The 18,495-nt window shown below is 37.8% G+C and overlaps 1 pseudogene; it reads right to left on the reverse strand.

The window, feature by feature from the left end:
* Nucleotides 1-16,248: 16,248 nt before the first annotated feature.
* LOC149220034 (vacuolar cation/proton exchanger 3-like) lies at nt 16,249-18,486 on the reverse strand (annotated as a pseudogene).
* Between the last annotated feature and the right edge of the window lie 9 nt (nt 18,487-18,495).

Raw genomic sequence — 18,495 nt, forward strand, 5'->3', positions numbered from 1 at the left:
AGGCTGTGTCTTCAACTCAAGCTCTGTAATTTTTAGGTTTAGCTCAAACTAAACCTTGGCCATCTCGATCTTCACGTCGTGCACACCTGCAGCCAACTTCCAAATCTTGGCTTTCACCGACACTTCTTCTCAGATATGCAGTTCTGGAACGGTCTGCATGCTTCGGCTACCACGACTACAGTGCGCACATTCTTCTCCTGAACCTTCTTCCAGGCTTCTAGCGTGACTGTCTTCTCAACAAATATCTGTTCGTTGTTGAATTTATGCTCGCTAATCATGCTCAGCACGCACTGCTCTCAGGCTTTAAGCTCTTCAATCACACCTGCTTGTAGTGTGTGAAGGAATTCACTGGGAGCGCGGCCAAGTTGAGGCCAACATTCCTCAGCATGCTAACAGTAGCCTTGTCAGCTTCTGCCTCCGCGCTCAAGGCTCCATCAGGAAGCACGACTGCCCGAAGATCCAAAGAGCAAACCAAATCCACCGCTTTCGTTGTCCCCGACGCTAAAGTGGTTGAGGCTGCGTTGCTTTACCCTACTGCTGCCTGTAGTATGGTGGCTTGGATCTGTAGCTCATGCAGACCCGTCTAAATGACACTTAATGCCTACTTCTGCTGCTGCTCAAACTACTGCAACAGTTCCGCTGTCGTGTCCCTTAGCTAGTCCCCAATGTCATCCAAGTCACCCTCTGTCAAGGTGATTAGGTCTAGTGACGACTTAGTGGCCTTGGTCTTGTTGCATGACCCTTCCTTGTCCTACTCCCTATTCCACTTTACTCGGAAAGGAGTGCTTTCCAGATCTCCACCACCTTGTTCTGATTGCTCCTCTTCCTCTGTTTATGGCGAGGGAGATTTCTAACTTATTTCAGAGTCGTGCTCTTCCTCATGTTCCTTCGCAGCACGCTTCACTTCTCCTCGGGCCTTGTCCTCAGTCTCCTTCTTCCACTTTTCAACCAACTGCTGAACCTTCAACTGGGCCACTTCCTTTTTCTGCTTTTCCGTGGACTTACTAGACCTGGCGGATAAATCAGATGATGTGCACCAATCTCCTGGTCAACGCTCAAGGACCACTATAATGGCATCATCCGTCGCAAGGTATGGTAAATCATACCACTTCTATTCTAGGTCCTTTTGCACCCAGATGGAGATACAGTGGAAGTCCGCGTTGAACTCCGCGTACCCATACAACTTCTCAAAGACGGTTGGTGACAACCGTGGCTTTTAGTTGATGGCCATATTAATGCTCATCTCCATCAATACCCAAAACACCTTTCTCTCCCAAACCCGCTCAACGTCCTTTGTGGCCCATAGCGAAGCAAACTTCGCTACTTCTGGAAAATCTGGCGTGATCGGAGGAAATTGGTTGTCCTCTGGCAACTCCCATGCAACCATCACAATCGAAAGTAAGAACCATGAGTAGTGAAACATTTTTCTGTGGTCTTGTGCTTCTCTGCAGTTCGCGAGGAACTCGCTGCACAGGTAGTGCGCCTAGTTGAACTGTATGCCCTCCACGCACTGGGCCGCTATTGAAACCACTGGTGTCAGCACCTTGTCTGCTCGACACTTCCTCATCACCTTATCAGCCAAGATCTATATTGCCACCTTCACCGCGAGGTCCGTAATGCTCGAAATTGAATACCCACGTGACTTCTTGACAAGCTTAAAACTTGTCTTTCATCCTTTCGGCGAGGTCGCACTCACCCGTCTTTCTGCCAAATGCCTTGGCCGAATTCATCCCTGAATGTGGTATTAAGGTGATCCTATGGATCAGCATGTCAGTTATAGGGATCGACTCTCCCAACCACAGGCACTCGTCGTGCACCAGGCACAACAATTGTTTGATAACAATCAAATTTATGGGAGCGCGGTGGTAATGTGGCACCCATAGTAGATTCAACAATCCTGCCTTTTCCACCCCATGAATCCACTTCACCAGCTCCAGTGTGGTGACACCAGACTCCTTGTAGAATACTTGTTTCATGAAGGTATCGGTAGCCAAGTGGGGGAACTGCTTAGTGTCCCCCAAGTCCCAATCTTCAAGCTTCAGATGTGGGATGCACGCCAAGCGTAGACCTTCAAACGTGATATTTTTTGGCAACAGGGGCGTATGAAGGAGAAACTTTCCCTCATCTGGGTCCTTTGGGACCTTCACCTTGCCCTGGCGCAAAGGGATGTATTCTGGCAGCTTCGAAATAGGGTCTACTCCCTCAATATCAATGTCCTCTGTGCCCTCGTCGACCTCTAGATCTACCACTTTGCCTTTCTCCTACGCGATTGGATTTTCTTTTCTCTGATGTTTCCTTGGTGACTCGTGCACCGGAAATGTCTTCTTCTATTTATCTTTCTTTGGCTTAGGGATCTCCCTTGCCGACGTAGGCTTTGGCCTAGACGACCTCGACGACTTCGGCACTGCTGCGGGAACCTCCATACTTACGATCTTAAGGGCAGCTCCCTCAGAGGCAATAGACCCTCTGGCACTCGCGGTCTCAGCTGGTACAGACATGGAGCTGTTAATGAGCTGTTGGGTTTCCTCAGGTAACCTCTCAAATACAGAACTAGCGACCAAGTCCTCAAAGAATGCATGGTTCATGCACATGAGACAACACGACACATAAACTCTCAGAATGAAAAGTGTCTCTCATTGAGCGGCCATCTGTAATTTATAGGCAAATTTGAATTCAAATTCGATCGTTCCCCCCAAAATCCGCTCATAAATTCTAGATTGGCAGAAAATTTTCAAAGATCTCGCTCTTAAATTTAGCCTTAAATGTCGTGCACCCGCTCCTCTTAGCCGTTTTCTCACTATCAAATCATGAAAAGTGACAGTAACGGTCACTTTCTAGCTACGCTGCGTGGTCTCTCACTTCACGCATATGCTAACATTGTGACACTCGTTTATCCTGCGCAGGCCCCTCATCGTGCAACTCTACAACTCGGGTGGTGTAGCTTATAGTCTTGCGCCTCCTTGCAGTTGCCTGGAGCGCTAATACTATGCTACCGTCATATAATCATCTGGCCGGATCCCTGATGTATGGCTTCAATCGGCTGCCATTTACCTTTATGGGAAATGGATCTCCATTCAATTTCACAAGATGAACTGCTCCACCATCGATAATCTCTTTGATCACATATGGCCCCAGCCAATGCATCTAAAATTTTCCTGGAAATTTATCAAACTTGTTGTCTTATAATAAAACTAAATCGTTTACCTTGAAGGTGCGCAGTTTGATGTGTCAATCGCGCCATGCCTTTTTGCGCTTCTTCTGAACTTGTTGATGGAATCCAACCAAGAATCTATCTTCCTCCAGCTCTACTAGTTGCGTGAGCCTTTCTTATAAGGCTTCGCGGTCCGCCATTCCTGTGAATACCATTATGCGTAGACTAGGTACAATGTATTACATCAGCATTACTACTTCTACACCATAGACCAGTCTAAACGGTGTTTGTCCAGTCAGCTTCTTACAAGTAGTTCTATAAGCCCATAACACTGTTGGTACGCGCACGTCCCAATCATTCCTCTGCGCATTGAAAACCTTTGTTAGCACATTCTCCAATATCTTATTAAACGCTTCCACCATCCCATTAGCCTGAGGGTGATATGACGTGCTCTTTTGATGATAAACTTGGAATTCTTCTGTCAGTGCGCTAATCGTTTCATTAAGGAAGTGCGTACCGTGATCACTCATCAACACCTTCGGGAAACCAAACCTTAGGAACTTCATTGTTGTTACCCCTGTACAATCCTTTACAGGCTGTGCCTCCACCCATCTGGTCAAATACTCAGTCGCACTGATGATATACCGCGCACCCGTCTTCTTTCCTAGAGGCTGAATCAATCCTACAAAGTCAATTGCCCATTTTTCAAATGGCTACAACGAAACTTGCAGATTCAGAGGTAGCTCATCCCTTCGCGACGACCTGCCTATCCACTGACATGCATCGCACACTCTACAATATGCTTTCGAATCCTTATGCACTGTTGGCCACCACAACCCAACGTGTAAAATTTTTTGCGTTGTTGCTTTTCCTACATAATGGCCTCCTGCAACTCCTCCATGAGCTTCAACTAGGATGCTGCTTTGTTCAAACTCAGGCACATAGCATCACAATATCTCATCCGCTCCCATCTTATACAAGTGACCTGCAATAAGAGAAAAATGTACAGCACACACAGTTGCCACTTTGGAAAATGGAGAAGCAATGGAATCAATTGAGTACTTATCGGACTCCTCATATTTATGCTTGTTAGGGTATTTTCCCCATTGTCTAATTTGCTTTGATGGGTGTCTGTGTTCCTTTACAAATGCTTCGAAATACTGATTATTATACACGCATTGTGGCCTCGATAAATAATAGATATTTTGCGAGTCCTTGCTGGCAAAAGAACCTATGGTTGTTCCCTTCAATGTTTGTATATTCCTTTCAGAAATATCCAAGTTTTTGACAACCCAACAAACCATATATGTTTAGGGCATAAATATTGGCCTTGTAGCAATTCTATGAAGAAAAGAATTGGCTAGATCTTTTGCAGTATTCTCCGAAATAGGGGTATTGTCCTTTGCCATGGATTTTGCCTCTGTTATTTCAGGTCCTTCTTCTTCAAAATACTAATAGATTGATTCCTAGGACGAAAGTCTAGCATCCTCAGTACATCAGTGTTTGAGAATAAGCCCGCTCTTAGATTCTTTTCATCTATGTCTTCCACAAATGGGTTAATATATAGTTGCAACAGAGCCTTTTTCTTACCCTTGCCTGCTTTCTGCATTTCTTCCCTATGCTAAAGATCAAAGCTCACATGTAGAAAATAGTCACAAATGTTTTAGCATAGTATTGTTCATGGAAACACTCAATAGAGAAATAAGGAAAATTAGTGCAAAAAACATTTTTTGAAATGAATTGAGAAAACCAAAGAGAAATAAATGTAAAGCGTTTATTTACTCGAGACAAATCAATATCATATTTAAATCATCTAGGTGAAAAGACAATGAGCCACGTGAAAGTTGCCACATCATATTTTGGAGAAGGGATATCAGAAGGAATTAGAAATGATCTTACGATACTATACTTTCCGAAATTAAGAGATCTGAAATGAGAAACTCTCAAATGCAAAGGCTCTGATAAAGAAGAGTCCCAAAATAAGTAACCCCTAATGAATAAAATATACGGGATACAAGAAGTTTTCAAAAAAAAAATAAATAAATAAATAAATTAAAAATAAATAAAAATAAATAAATATATAAAAATATTAAAAATATTAAAAAAAAATCATTTTTTGGAGGTATTATAAAATAGCGCTTATGAACTGTGTGGTCCCGATATGGAATAGGCAATATAGAATACTTTAAACATAAAGAAAAGGGATTCAAGAGTTCAAATTTCGGAGATGGTACATCGTAACATCCTTTTTTAAAAGGTTTTGATAGATTGGCCCCAATAACATTTCCTTAAATTAATAGCATTGGGAATATTACTTCATAGGTTTATTCCTTTCGTAATATCATGATGTCAGATTTCGGGGAGTGAAATTTCATAACATTTTGAAAAACAACTCTGATAATGGAACTCCAATGGGCTTTGTTTCGATAAGAAAATAACTAAAAGTTTATGAAAATGGTTTCAAGCGCGCTTACAAACTTATTTCCCTATTGTCCTTTTATTAAACAAAGGTAAAATGCTTTAATAGAAACATGATAAAACTGAAAAGGGTCCCCATTATTTATTAAATCCTAATATTAACAAAGTTGTTTGGTCAAGATTTTGCTTCGAAGGGTCCAAAAAAAACCCAGAAATCGCTATCGGCATGTCCTTGGCACCTTTTGGTGCAAATGATAGCAAGATATTTACATTGACCATTTTGATATGATATGGATGTAGTTCACTATGTTAACAAGATTCAATTTTAGCATATAATTATATGTATATTAATGTGTGTTAAGCATGGTTCCATCACAAATTATCTACGTGAGACCTTACAAGCTATAAACATGTGTTAAAATTTTATGTGCTTGTTTCATGTTACTTTATAATTATTAATATTTAGTTTCACGTAAAAAAAAAAGTGTATAGCAAAGTGCGTTAAGCATAGTTCCACTACAAATTATTTGCAAAGGACCTTAGAGCTATAAGCACGTGTTAAAAATTTTATGTGCATACACGAACTAATATTTCCAATGCGTCTTATCATTGATCTCATAAACCAGTTAAAGAGAGCACATATTTTAACAAGTGTTAAAAGTGTATATATATTGGTCTTAATGGATGTTAACTATTTTTTTTGTTCTCCCAAATATTAAAGAAACATTAGTGTTTGTTTGTTTGTTTTTTTTTTTTCTCTTTATGATTTGAACAGAATTAAGCGTTTTCATTTACTTGAAAAATTTAGGGAGGCTTGCCTTTTGAACATCGTGGATACCATATTCTTCTTGTGCTTTCGATGAGACTTGTTACCTATTGTTTTCACACAAGGATCGTGACAAATGTCGGTCTGATTTATTATTTTATTAACATTTCACTTGGATTAATAACAACGTATGTCGATCTCATTTAGTACTTCAAAAAAAATTGTGTCGTAGATCTTTGGATATGATGGAGCTAAAAAGTTGTGATTATCCTTAATGTTTAAGCTAATTAACATGCACTTCAAAGCCCACAACATAACGACAACCATTGACTTTATTTTCAATTAGTGAGGACAACCAACCACTTAATTTTCGATTCAACGTTCAAACACATCTTAATTATATGAATGTTGGTATGGAACTATTATCATGCTTCCTTTTATTGAAAAAGATATATTTCATATCGTGCTGTCTTATGATAATTTATTCAATAACTGTATCCTGCTATCATATCAGGGCAGGACCACTAACCTATGATGGGACTATTGTACCTTTGGCTCTTTAATCAATATAATGAGCAATAACATGTTAAATCTGATAACCAATCAGATTGAAGATAAATAAATTAAAATATTGTCAAAAAATACAAAATTTCAATGTGAAAAGATAAACTACAGAAATTTTGCAATTTTTTTTGGTCAAAACCAAACTAGTATGGGTTTGACCAAAAACTCAATGCAATATCCTACGCCTACGACAAGGATAATAATGTATCTAAGTAAGGGGGTTAGGGTAGGACCGTAACAAACCATCCCCCTTCTAAAGAAACATTGTCCTCAAGGTTGAATATGAAGAAATTGTCAAAGAATCACTATTGGTTCCTAAGTGGCATCTTTTGGTTGCATATCTTTCTGCTGGATCATTAATTCCTTGATAATGCATTAACATAATTGACACTCTTTGTTATCCAATATTATTTCGGGTTGGAGACAAATGGAACCTTCTTGATCAAGTTATGGTAGATTGGTCTACACTTCCCATAACCTTCTTCAAACAAATCACATGAAAGACTAGATGAATCATGGAGTGGGCTAGAAGAGCCAATTTGTAGGCAACATGATCAATGCATTGTCATTGCATTGTATGATCTAATAAGACCCATAAAAATTAGGCGTTAGCTTCTTATGAACTTTATCCTTGAGAGATGCTAGTCCATAAGGATGTAGACGAAGGAGCACTTGATCCCCTTTAGTAAAAACAAAATTAGAATTATGTTGATAATCTTGTTTTTTCATTTGATTTTGTGCCATATCCAAGTTTTCCTTGAGGATATGTATGATAGCTTCTCTATTTTGAAGTGTTCAATCTACTACATGAACATTAGATGTATCTCATGATGGGTGCCTATATTGGCATATTTTTAATGCCCATCTAATACCTTTTTGTCCATCATTTTCCCACTTTCCATCCTTTCTTATTATCTTTTCCATCTATATTGATACATTTTTTTGTTAGGGTAGAATATCCTTCTATGTGCCATTTTATTGCTTATTCTTATGCGTTTTTTAGGAAATTGTTAGTACTTGTGTACTCTTCATATCCTGTATGCATTTGTGTACTAACAGTTTCATACAAGATACAAATACTACACAAGTACTACTTAGCATAGGTGTCTCAACAATGGTTGCAACTCCTCATAGGTGTTGTAACTTCGTATAAGCATTGCAACTCCATGTAGGTGTTGCAATTCTCTTCACTCAAGCTAAGTTCAGTTGCTACAACTCCAAGATGTAACCAGTTTTGATGTAACTCTTCACTACTACTGCAACATCGTGATGCAACTGCAAATAATTGCAACTCAAAGTCGTTGTCATTGTTGTCTTTATTCAGGTGATGTGATTTCTCCTGTAACAACTCGTGTTGCCTCTAATATTGCTATTGCACTTGTGTTGTCTAGCATCTACTTGAGATGTTCTCAGTTGTGTACGAAAAATGCCAAGGCACCTCAAACCAAACTTTAGACCTCAAGCTAGCCCTTGGTTTAGAGGGGCTCCCTCAAGATGAAACTAGTTGCTTACTGTCACTAAACAACAACTTTAAATATTTAAGCACACTGGCAAGATTTAAAAGGTAAAGGATATGGTAATAGGGTTGAGAGATAGAAGGTAGGGACTGGAATAAACACTGCAAACTTTTATATTAGGGATATAGTCCATTGGGCATGGAGTCTCAAAGAACAGAGAACGAAACTTAATACGCAAAAGGTGGAAGAAAGAATAAGGACATTAAATCTCAGACTCAACAATGAGTAAGGAAGTCCATGCAGACTTGGGATGAAGAAAATATGGGTGTTAGGAATTACTTTGAACAAATCCAACAAAAATAAAGAATATGAAATAGGGCACTTAAGAGAGAATTTAGTTATCAAGCCTCTATTGGTAACTTGCAAATGTATGATCATATATTTGTTGAAATGCAAAAGAAAGGGTTGACATAGTTTCAAAATCCTTCCCCTGAGATTTTCTACACACGTAGATAAGACAAAAAAACATAAAACCAGTTGTACCATAACATGGACATTTACTTCAACATTCATAAATATAGAAAATGCAAATTACTATGTAACTTGAAGAAAGATTAGGGATGAAAGTGTACAAAACATAAGTACAAAAAATAAAAAAGAATATGCTATATTTCTTCCGAGATTTGAACCCAACAAGAGTCTTCTCATTTAAAGAGTTTACAAAGCATAATGGCCTATCAAGATTTACAAAAAGAACACAACCTCAATTGCCATAAAAGTTTCTTAGTGCCCCTTCTCAAAATCTTAAGTTGTGTGTGTATTTTAAATATTGAATGATGGTCTTCACCATTAAAATTGAATACTAAGAATAAATTTATGATAAAATTGGTGGAGATTTTTTTTTTTGCCGCAAAAGGAAATTTGTTGTTATATAATCAAACAATTGTCAATTCTCTCCAACATTGTGTTGTAACAATCTACCCAATCTTTATCCACCATTGTTGAAATATCAGAGCCAAAACTATTTTACATTGCTATAAATTTTAAATGATATTTTAGTAATTAGTATTATAGTAATTATTTTTCATTTTCCTTTTTCAAAACTTGTACGCTTACATTTTATGCACAATTAAATTATATATTTTAATGTTTTTATAGTTTGAATTTTTCATATTTAAAACCCTACAAACTATTCAAATATTATAAAATTAAACAATTAAGCCATACCTTGTAAATGATTTTTTAATTATTGCCCTTTGTATTTTTACACTATAAACCCAAAATATATTTAGGCGATAGGCCTTCCTCTGCATCAACAATCGTCAACGCTTTTACCCTGCTCCGTTGGATCAGGTGAGACACTTTCAACCGTTGATTTGAAGTGTCACTGCTTTTTCCAAATATTAGTTGAGTTGCTTTACTGCGTTTTCCCATTCTTTTATGTCACTCTTAAGATATTTTTACTGCTTTTTCCCTGCCAGTGGTTGTTATTGTTGTTCTTCCCCGGCTTTTGGCAAGCACTGTTCTTCTTCCCTGGTTTTTGGCAAGCACGAATTAGTATTAAGCATCTCACAGAGCCCATTTTCACTTTCATCTCATCATTTTCTTCAATACTCTGCATTGCATTCGCTTGCCTTGTTTCCTCCCAAAGTTCACAATCACCTTATTACAGATCTCGTGATTCTCCCTGACACGGATGCTCGCTCCCCTCATATCGCCTGATGGTCATCCCGAAGAAGCCAAAAAGAAGCAATAATTGTTTCCTGTGCTGCTCTTGCCTCATCATGTCATTCCTCGTCCTGGTTTGTGGCATTTCCAGTCTAGTATCATCGATAATTTATAATCCCAAGCTACTTAGAATGGTAATCGATCTCGTGATCAACGAGCCCTTCTCCCACTTGATGTTCGAGACATTGCCTCCACCCTAGGTATTCCGCCCTAGGTATCCCACCTTGCAGAAACCGCTCTCAGATGCTTTAAGGACGAGATGTTCCATTTCTTTACCAACGAATGCATTCACTGGTAGCAGGAGGAAAAAACAGTCAACGATGGTGCTCAATCTTCGAATCAGATCTGGGACCATTCCCCAGGCAACATTTTTTGTCATGAGAATAGAGCCAAGGACAAGAGATCAACTGATGCAAAATTTTCAAAGGTATTCGAATTTAATATATTCTTCAACGAATAGACGATTTTTCCATCCAAGCACTGGGACTCAGCACAGATCGATGTAGTAGTAGAGAAAATCCTGCGTGAAATGTCCCTAATTCGGTGTATTTTCAATATGCTTTTTGGTCACCAGTTTTGTTCTGCATCTCCCAGAGTGACATGCTGAATGATAATGATAAGATCCCAGAGTACTTGGAAGGGAAGGTCAGAACGTGAGGCACGTGATCTCCAAGCATCGGAGAAATGTCAGTTAGTGTGAGTATGGGGAAAAGATTCGGCGTTCGATCGTGTGCGCCTGATGAGGGTTATTTGAAGAAAAGATACAACAATTATATCTCCTTTTGAAAATGTATTGTAGGTGTTCACATACTTTGAGTGTAAAATTCTGATATCAACCATGTGGGAAAAATGATGGAGCGGCTCCCACTGTATGTGACAGCTATTATTCCTGCCCTCAGAGCAACACCTGATGCTGTATGTATGACTTCGGAGGCTACTGCTATGCCTGGGGCTGCTGCCCTCTTGATTCGGCCACCTGCTGTCCTGTCATCAATTCTATCCCTTTTCATTTATACATGTACAACGCTTGGCTATGTTAGCCATTGTTATTGTTTGTTCTGAAGCTTATAGTCTATGAACAAAATAGCTTTATGATTACGGAAGCTATTATAGATCTTAACTCCAGGAGTTAAAAGTAATGTTCCATATTTTTCAATTGTTATTGTTATTTCAGGTTAGTAAGATTATTCCCAACTTGGGTGCAAAAGGTTCAGGTGTAACCCCCCATTGTTCTGTGTACTATTTGGAAATTAGTATCTATTACTCTTCATGTACAGAATTTGTTCATTTATATTTTCTCTGTCTTCTTGTTAATCTATGAACAAAACTTGCTTGCATATATTAGTTTGAGATTGTTGTTGGCAACAGGTCACACACCTGTGCCCAAACCAATTACCAATATAACTACGTCGAGCTGATAAATAAGTTAGACAATTATCTCACGCGAAATCTCTTATACGATTTACAGGCCTGCTAAAATTGTCAGCCATGAAACAAAGATTGGGATGTTAAAATTATAGTTGCCAAATTAATGGAATTTGTGTGGAGACAAAAAGTGAGTGTCATATTTAAAATTCCAAAACGGAGCACAAACCTAGGATTGGGAAGGTTCTCTATATCAGAGCATGAGCAGTCGAAGCTAATGAATTTAAAAGCGAATGAATTTACCGAAAAGAAGGATAATGACCCTGGTTTATTTCATGGGTATTTTTTTGTCTATTCTTCAGTATGCCTCAATTTGGTGCTCGTTTGAGTGTTTTTAGAGATATTTCGTTTCTTTTCTTACTTGGGCATAACGTCTCCTAATTTGCAGTAGTTGAAATATTTAATCTGCTGTAAATATCACACAGATTAGCTTTGTCCTTCTGTTATTAATGCTGCCCCAAGACCCCCAAAACTTTATCAAATAAAATTGCCATTGCCTAATTTTTTTTCCATGTGACTTTAACAATTAATTATTTCCCATGGAATTTACCACCTGAAATGCTGTAAATTCTGTTGGCTAAGCTTATCTTTCCGCGATTAATGCTTTTGCCATGCGATTTTACCAATTGATTAATTTTCCATGGAATCTACCTCCAGGGTGTGTTCACTAGCGCCTGCGGAACCCAGCTAGACCACAACGTGACTCTGGTGGGCTATGGGTCAGAGTCGGGCACAGACTACTGGATTGTTAAGAATTCTTGGGGAAAGAGCTGGGGAGAGGAGGGATTCATCAGACTACAGAGGAACCTTGAAGAAGCTTCAACAGGTATTTGTGGTATAGCAATGGAGGCATCTTACCCTGTAAAGAAGGGTGCCAACCCTCCAAACCCTGGGCCTTCTCCCCCAAGCCCAATAAAGCCTCCCACTGTGTGTGATAGCTATTATTCATTGGACAATTATATTTATTGCAAGTCCAATTCTCGCCTTGATATTGAACCCACAAGGGTGCCAGTCATGAAATTGGCATGTTAAGTCAGGGGTCGAGCAACATTCTGGTTGGGGTCAAATCAGGGTTTGATTTTTGCCATGTCCAAACTTCAAGAAAATGATTTAAAACTTTTACTGGATGAGCATAATTAAATGAAAACATTTGTTTTATATAGGTTTGAAGACAAAGAAGTTCAGAAGGATATGAAATTGGTACATACAAGATTGTGAACAAAGATGGGAAATCTTATATTCAAGTTCAGGTACGAGATGGAGAGACAAAGGTATTTAGCCCTTAGGAAATCAGTGCTATGATTTTGACTAACATGAAGGAGACTACATAAGCATTCCTTGTCAAGACTATAAAGGATGCTGTGGTGACTGTCCCTGGTATGCTTTCTTTTCAACCAATTTTTTTATGAGGTTGTGGGTAACCAATTGTTGACTGCATTGTGAATGTTAACTTGTGGGCTTGCGCAACGTATTTTACTGATGCACAACGCCAAGCAACGAAGGATGCTGGTGTTATCGTTGGCTTGAATGTAGCTCGTATTATGAACGAACCCACAGCTGCAGCAATAGCTTATGGCTTGGACAAGAAGGGTGGAGAGAAAAATATTGTTGTTTTTTATCTTGGCGGTGGCACATTTGATGTCAGTGTTTTGACTATTGGCAACAGAGTTTTTGAGGTTTTGGCTACAAACGGTGATACCCATCTTGGAGGTAATCTGTCTGAACTCTGTCTGGCAGTTTTACATTACGAATTTGAATACATGCACAGTGGTTATCATTGACTTCTTTGGTTGGCTTTCAAGCTTTGAACTTACTGGGATGTACACTAATATGCAGGTGAGGACTTTGACCAAAGGATAATGGAATATTTCATCAAATTGATCAAGAAAGAGCATGGAAAGGATATTAGTAAGGATAGCAGGACTGAAATAAGACATTCAATGTGTTCCTTGTAATATAGATATAAACAAAACATCTAAAGAAAAGTAATTGCACAATGATCCAGTCCAAGAAAACAAGGTTTTCCACAAACCAATTAACTCTTCTAGAAAAATTCAATAATTCCAATTTAATAATCCTATCGGCCTCTCTTTGTACCTTTTGGGACAATTGCTAGTAATAAATCCAACTCATATTTGTGGCTAGTATTCGCTTCGGGGGATTCGGAAAGGTGAAACGCTCGACTTTTAACTTCCTAACATGGCAATCTCTTAATTATTTCGATCCCCCTGCACGCCAAAAATAAATAAATAAAATCAACTCAGGGTATGGCATAGAGTGCAAGGATTAAAATGATATTATGTTCCCACGTCTTATTTTTTTTGTAAACTCACATTCTATTATTAACTATGAAATATTTACATACTAAGATAATGCTTCAAAGTGCCTTAGTCTATTAGTCTAGAGACCAGACCATAGGAAAAATCTCAGGTTTCAACATAGGGTTATCAAAATATGCATAATTTGCATGATATGTTCGATATGATTAGTACAAAAATTGGGTTTTTCAGCCCTATAAATTACAATTATATAAAATAAAAAGCACATAGAATCTAGCTATAACATATCTATTAAATCAAGTGTCATCTGCAGTAAGCTAACAAGAACAACAATGCTAATTTCTTAGAGTTGGAGGATCAAGATTGACTAGGAGGAGGTGGGTCACAATCATGCTGAAGAGTAACTTCCATGTGCTACATAGATTTGTCCATGATATAGTATAACAAGTGTAATTCCTCCATTTGAAAGAGGAGTTCATCACGACTTTCATTACATTCAAAACTTTGCCCAACAACTCCTTAAGGTGCTAGTAGAGATCAACTGTAAGAAGATATTAGTTGTGGTTTCCTCTTTTCAATCCCAAGTGTGGAACTTTGCTAGAGATGGATGCCATGAATTTTGAGTCAGATACATCTTCTCTTTCCTCAACCACTTCCTATTCAATGTCTTCAATTTCTTGTTGGACCACTAGTGGTGTGTGTGCTCCATATCTTTTTGAGGTGGCATATGCTCAAGCTTGATCTTGGGCACTATTGACCCATCACAATATCCAAACCCCCTTCTCAAGCATGCTCTTTGGCGAGTCATGATGAGTGGCTAGAGCTAACAACTAGATGAAGAGAGAAGCAGGATAAAGTAATGGAGTAGGGAGAGAATAACCACAGAGAGGAGTAACATGAAAACATGAGAATCCTCCACAAAAAAAGGCTTGGGAGAAGAACATGAAGAAGACAAAAAAGTTTCCTAATAAATCAAGCTTCCCAATAAATAATGTGATGAGCCAACTAGAGGAGGTAAAAAATACCTAAGATTCAGAATGGAAATCATTTGAGAGAAGAGTTTCCCAAAGAGTCTGACACATTGAGAATGAAAGACTAGTTGAAACTCTTATTTGCGTGAGAGTTTGAAGCTGCAAAACAAGGAACGAATTCATGAACAACTAGCCTGTCCAAAGTGGAAATTGAAAAAAGTCTCATCGTAACACAAGAGATTGTAGGAACACAATGATTAACGAAATGTGATATAGGAGTGAGAATGAAGGAACCAAACTAGGAGGGCTTGCCCCTTCCTCTTGGTTGGAACAAGCAAACAAGCAAGAAAATCCCTTTAAAATTCACAAGTTTCCAAGCCTGTAATTGTGCTCATTGCTATAAAAATCCCCAGAGATGAAAAACATTTATTCCTGCTACCTCAAATGACTAGAGTCAACCTTGAAGTATGTGACACCTTCAATGGAAACCTCCAAACCCTATGAACAAATCATGGTGAATTCAATGCGAGGTGACTTGCATTTGACCAAGATTGTTATCGCTTGCAACATCTATAGAGATCAACCACTATGAGGTCTTAAGATTGGAGTATGGTGACACATTAGTGCATAGTGAATTTGTGGAGGGTAGTTGTCCTCCTTCGCCGCCATCCTAATCCTGTCACAAACATTACCCAACCCAATGGAATTAATTATGGTCCTTGGATCCCCCATAAGGAAATACTAGCAATTGCACTAGATGTTGCAAAGGAAACGCCCTAACACATAAATTTATATAGAAGATCATTGTATATAAAAAATAGTAAACAAAATGCCATTCAAAGCTAGAATATAAAAAGAAATCACTTAGATTATGTCAAATTTACATATTCTATAACATTTTCAACATAGATTACCTCTCAATCTTCAAAGATGCTCTTTCAAGTTCCAATAACAAATATTTGATAAAAAATATGCTCTTTTTCAATATTGAACTGTCTCACTTGATCAAAATCTAGGTGATTAGATTTCGCTTTGCTTGTAGTTGCTTAACTTCTTTTGGGAATTTGGACACTCAACTTTTTAATTAAATTGAAGGCCACTAATGGCTACAAAAATACATATTTTTCAGAATGGTCTAAAAATATATATATCTCAAAGTGATTGGAAACTACAAATCACGTTGAACCAAACTTTTGACCAGAACATTGATAAAAGCTTGATCCCACTAAACCCCATCCTTGTCCTGTAGGTATGCAGAGGCTTCTGGCCTTGAATCTATGCAGGGATGTTCAAAACTCAATCATAATTTAAGTTATGGAATGAATCAAAACTCTTTACATGACCTATGCTTCAATAAAAACATCTTAGTTGGGACTTACCTTGGTGTAAGAATAAAACTCAGTCATAATTTAAGTTATGGAATCAGTCAAAACTCTTTACATGACCTATGCTTCAGTAAAAACATCCAAGTTGAATTTTGAAAATATGTTCAATAATTTTGGAGCAAATCTAATGCCTTATAATCGAATGAACTACCATAATCAAATCCCTTATATATGGGTTTTACCACGAACATGGCAATCTGTGTGGCAGAACCCATAGCCACAGCCAATGATATATCCTGCAACAGATAGAGATATGTTCAAACCTTCAATTTTCAAAATCTTATTAATACCGTGCAATTGATAATAATAATTATCATAAGGAAAAAAATGGAAAAGAAATGATGTTTTCATAACACAAATAAGGAAGCAGCAGTCAGCAAAGATTTGAATAATTTAGTTGTTGAATGTTAAATATGTTACATTTCAATTATAAATATTGACAGTAAACAATATAAAACAAGTAGGAACAACCTGTAGGGAAATTTAGAGAATGTATTGTAAGTTTTACCCTGTAAGGAAAAATATTATAATCTATAAATCTGCAACTTACAAGCTTGTTCTTGAGAGCAAATAATACAGCGCCAGCGTGCTCGGCTGCGTTGCCTACGATCGGTAACATTATTATACTGATAAAGTTCACAGATATTTCCCATGATTCTGCCACGTCTTGATCAAACCATTGAGCTCTCTCATAAAATGAGCAAGAACAACATCAAATAATCAGCTAAATTAGTTTAACATTTGCAAAGAACTAATGTTCACCTCAATGGTCTCGACAATATACTGGGAAAGTAGGGAGATAACTACAGTAAGAGCGCAGAGCCACACAATTGAACTTATGAGTCCTATGGATGGTTCTTCCTCATTTTCTTCCTCTTCTGTTTCCTGCAATATAAGTATAATGTGTTGTTTGTAAATAACTATCAAGTGCGAGAACCAATGCAATTGCTATAGTTACAATTTATTACTTAGTTATTACCTGGCCTTCTTCAAATAGTTGCCTGTGTGTCTTTAATTGGAAGAACAAATATGCAGCATAAGCTACCAGCATGATAATGCTACTGACTCTAGACAGTTTTAGTGTGGATACAATTGCTTCACTATATGCCATAGACCGTTGAAGAGCCAAGGGTAGCATGAGACATAGTGAGGCCATCATAAGAAGATTGGAATTGATTCCAGAAACAACCTGCACATCATTTACCAATAGTACAACACCTAGAGTGAGTCCCCATGAATGAGTATCTAGATCTGTCAGGAATTGTTTTGGTGTCCTAAATATATTCATAAATGAAAAAAAAAAAATAGCACTTGCCTTGTCAAACCTCTGCTCTTTTTTCATGTTTGCTAATCCCCCACAGAAAAGAGATGTACCAAGCACAAGAAGTTGGAAAGTACAAACCCCAGTAGAGAATACTTGACCACATTGGTCTTGCCATGGTAAAGTGCAAACACTGCAATGAGCATCTTTGTTGCATTGCCACACGTGGCATTGATTAGTCCACCAACTGCAGGAGAAATTTGCAATAGATTTACATTAATTACATTCTAATGTCAAACACTTACTCAAAAGAAAAAGCCACCCGTGACTCAGTAGTCCAAATACATGATAAAAAAGCCCACCTATTGGTCTGGTGTAGAATGCAATTTGCCTTCAACATTAAGATAAAAAAATTAGATTGTAAACCAGAAAATGTTGGTCAATGCAATTTTCATTCAACATTAAGATCAAAAAATTAGATTGTAAACCAAAAAATCATCGTGTCATTTATGAATTCATTGTATTACTAATGTATAAATATGCAATACAAGGTAGATGGAACTGTAGGACCAGGCATTCGGTATAAATTTCACAGAACTTACGTACATATGTATGAATTTTTTTTTATTTTTTTTCTTCACTGGAAAAAAATGTTGCTTCTTCTTTATTCTAGTGAAAAAGATAATACATTTGCAAGTATTCTTTTCTTTATTTTCGTACATCATTTGCATCTTCATAGATAATCTCATATGAAACTTTTCACTTACTCGGTGATAAAGCCTAGACGTTCAGCAAGAGGTGCAAGACCAAGCAAACTAATTAATGAGGAACACCCAAACCTGCAAACAAAACGATATTTGTTGAGATGTTATACAGATATTTCCATTCCATATATATAGAGAAAGAGAGAAAGACTTCTACTCACATTTCCTATTTGAAGCCTGTTAGCTAGAATAGCCAAAGGAACTAGTGGAAACAAGAAGCTTAATTTGGTTCCCAGAATCACTTCATAGAGGTTACATAAGAGAAATCTCAGCAATTTGTTAGTCTCATTGGCATTGATTAGTCTCCCCCACCACATCTCAACAAT

This window comes from Pinus tabuliformis, chromosome Q (assembly GCF_031772625.1).
Source record: "Pinus tabuliformis cultivar Carrire ecotype Pingquan chromosome Q, CPIR1, whole genome shotgun sequence".
Taxonomy (NCBI): domain Eukaryota; kingdom Viridiplantae; phylum Streptophyta; class Pinopsida; order Pinales; family Pinaceae; genus Pinus; species Pinus tabuliformis.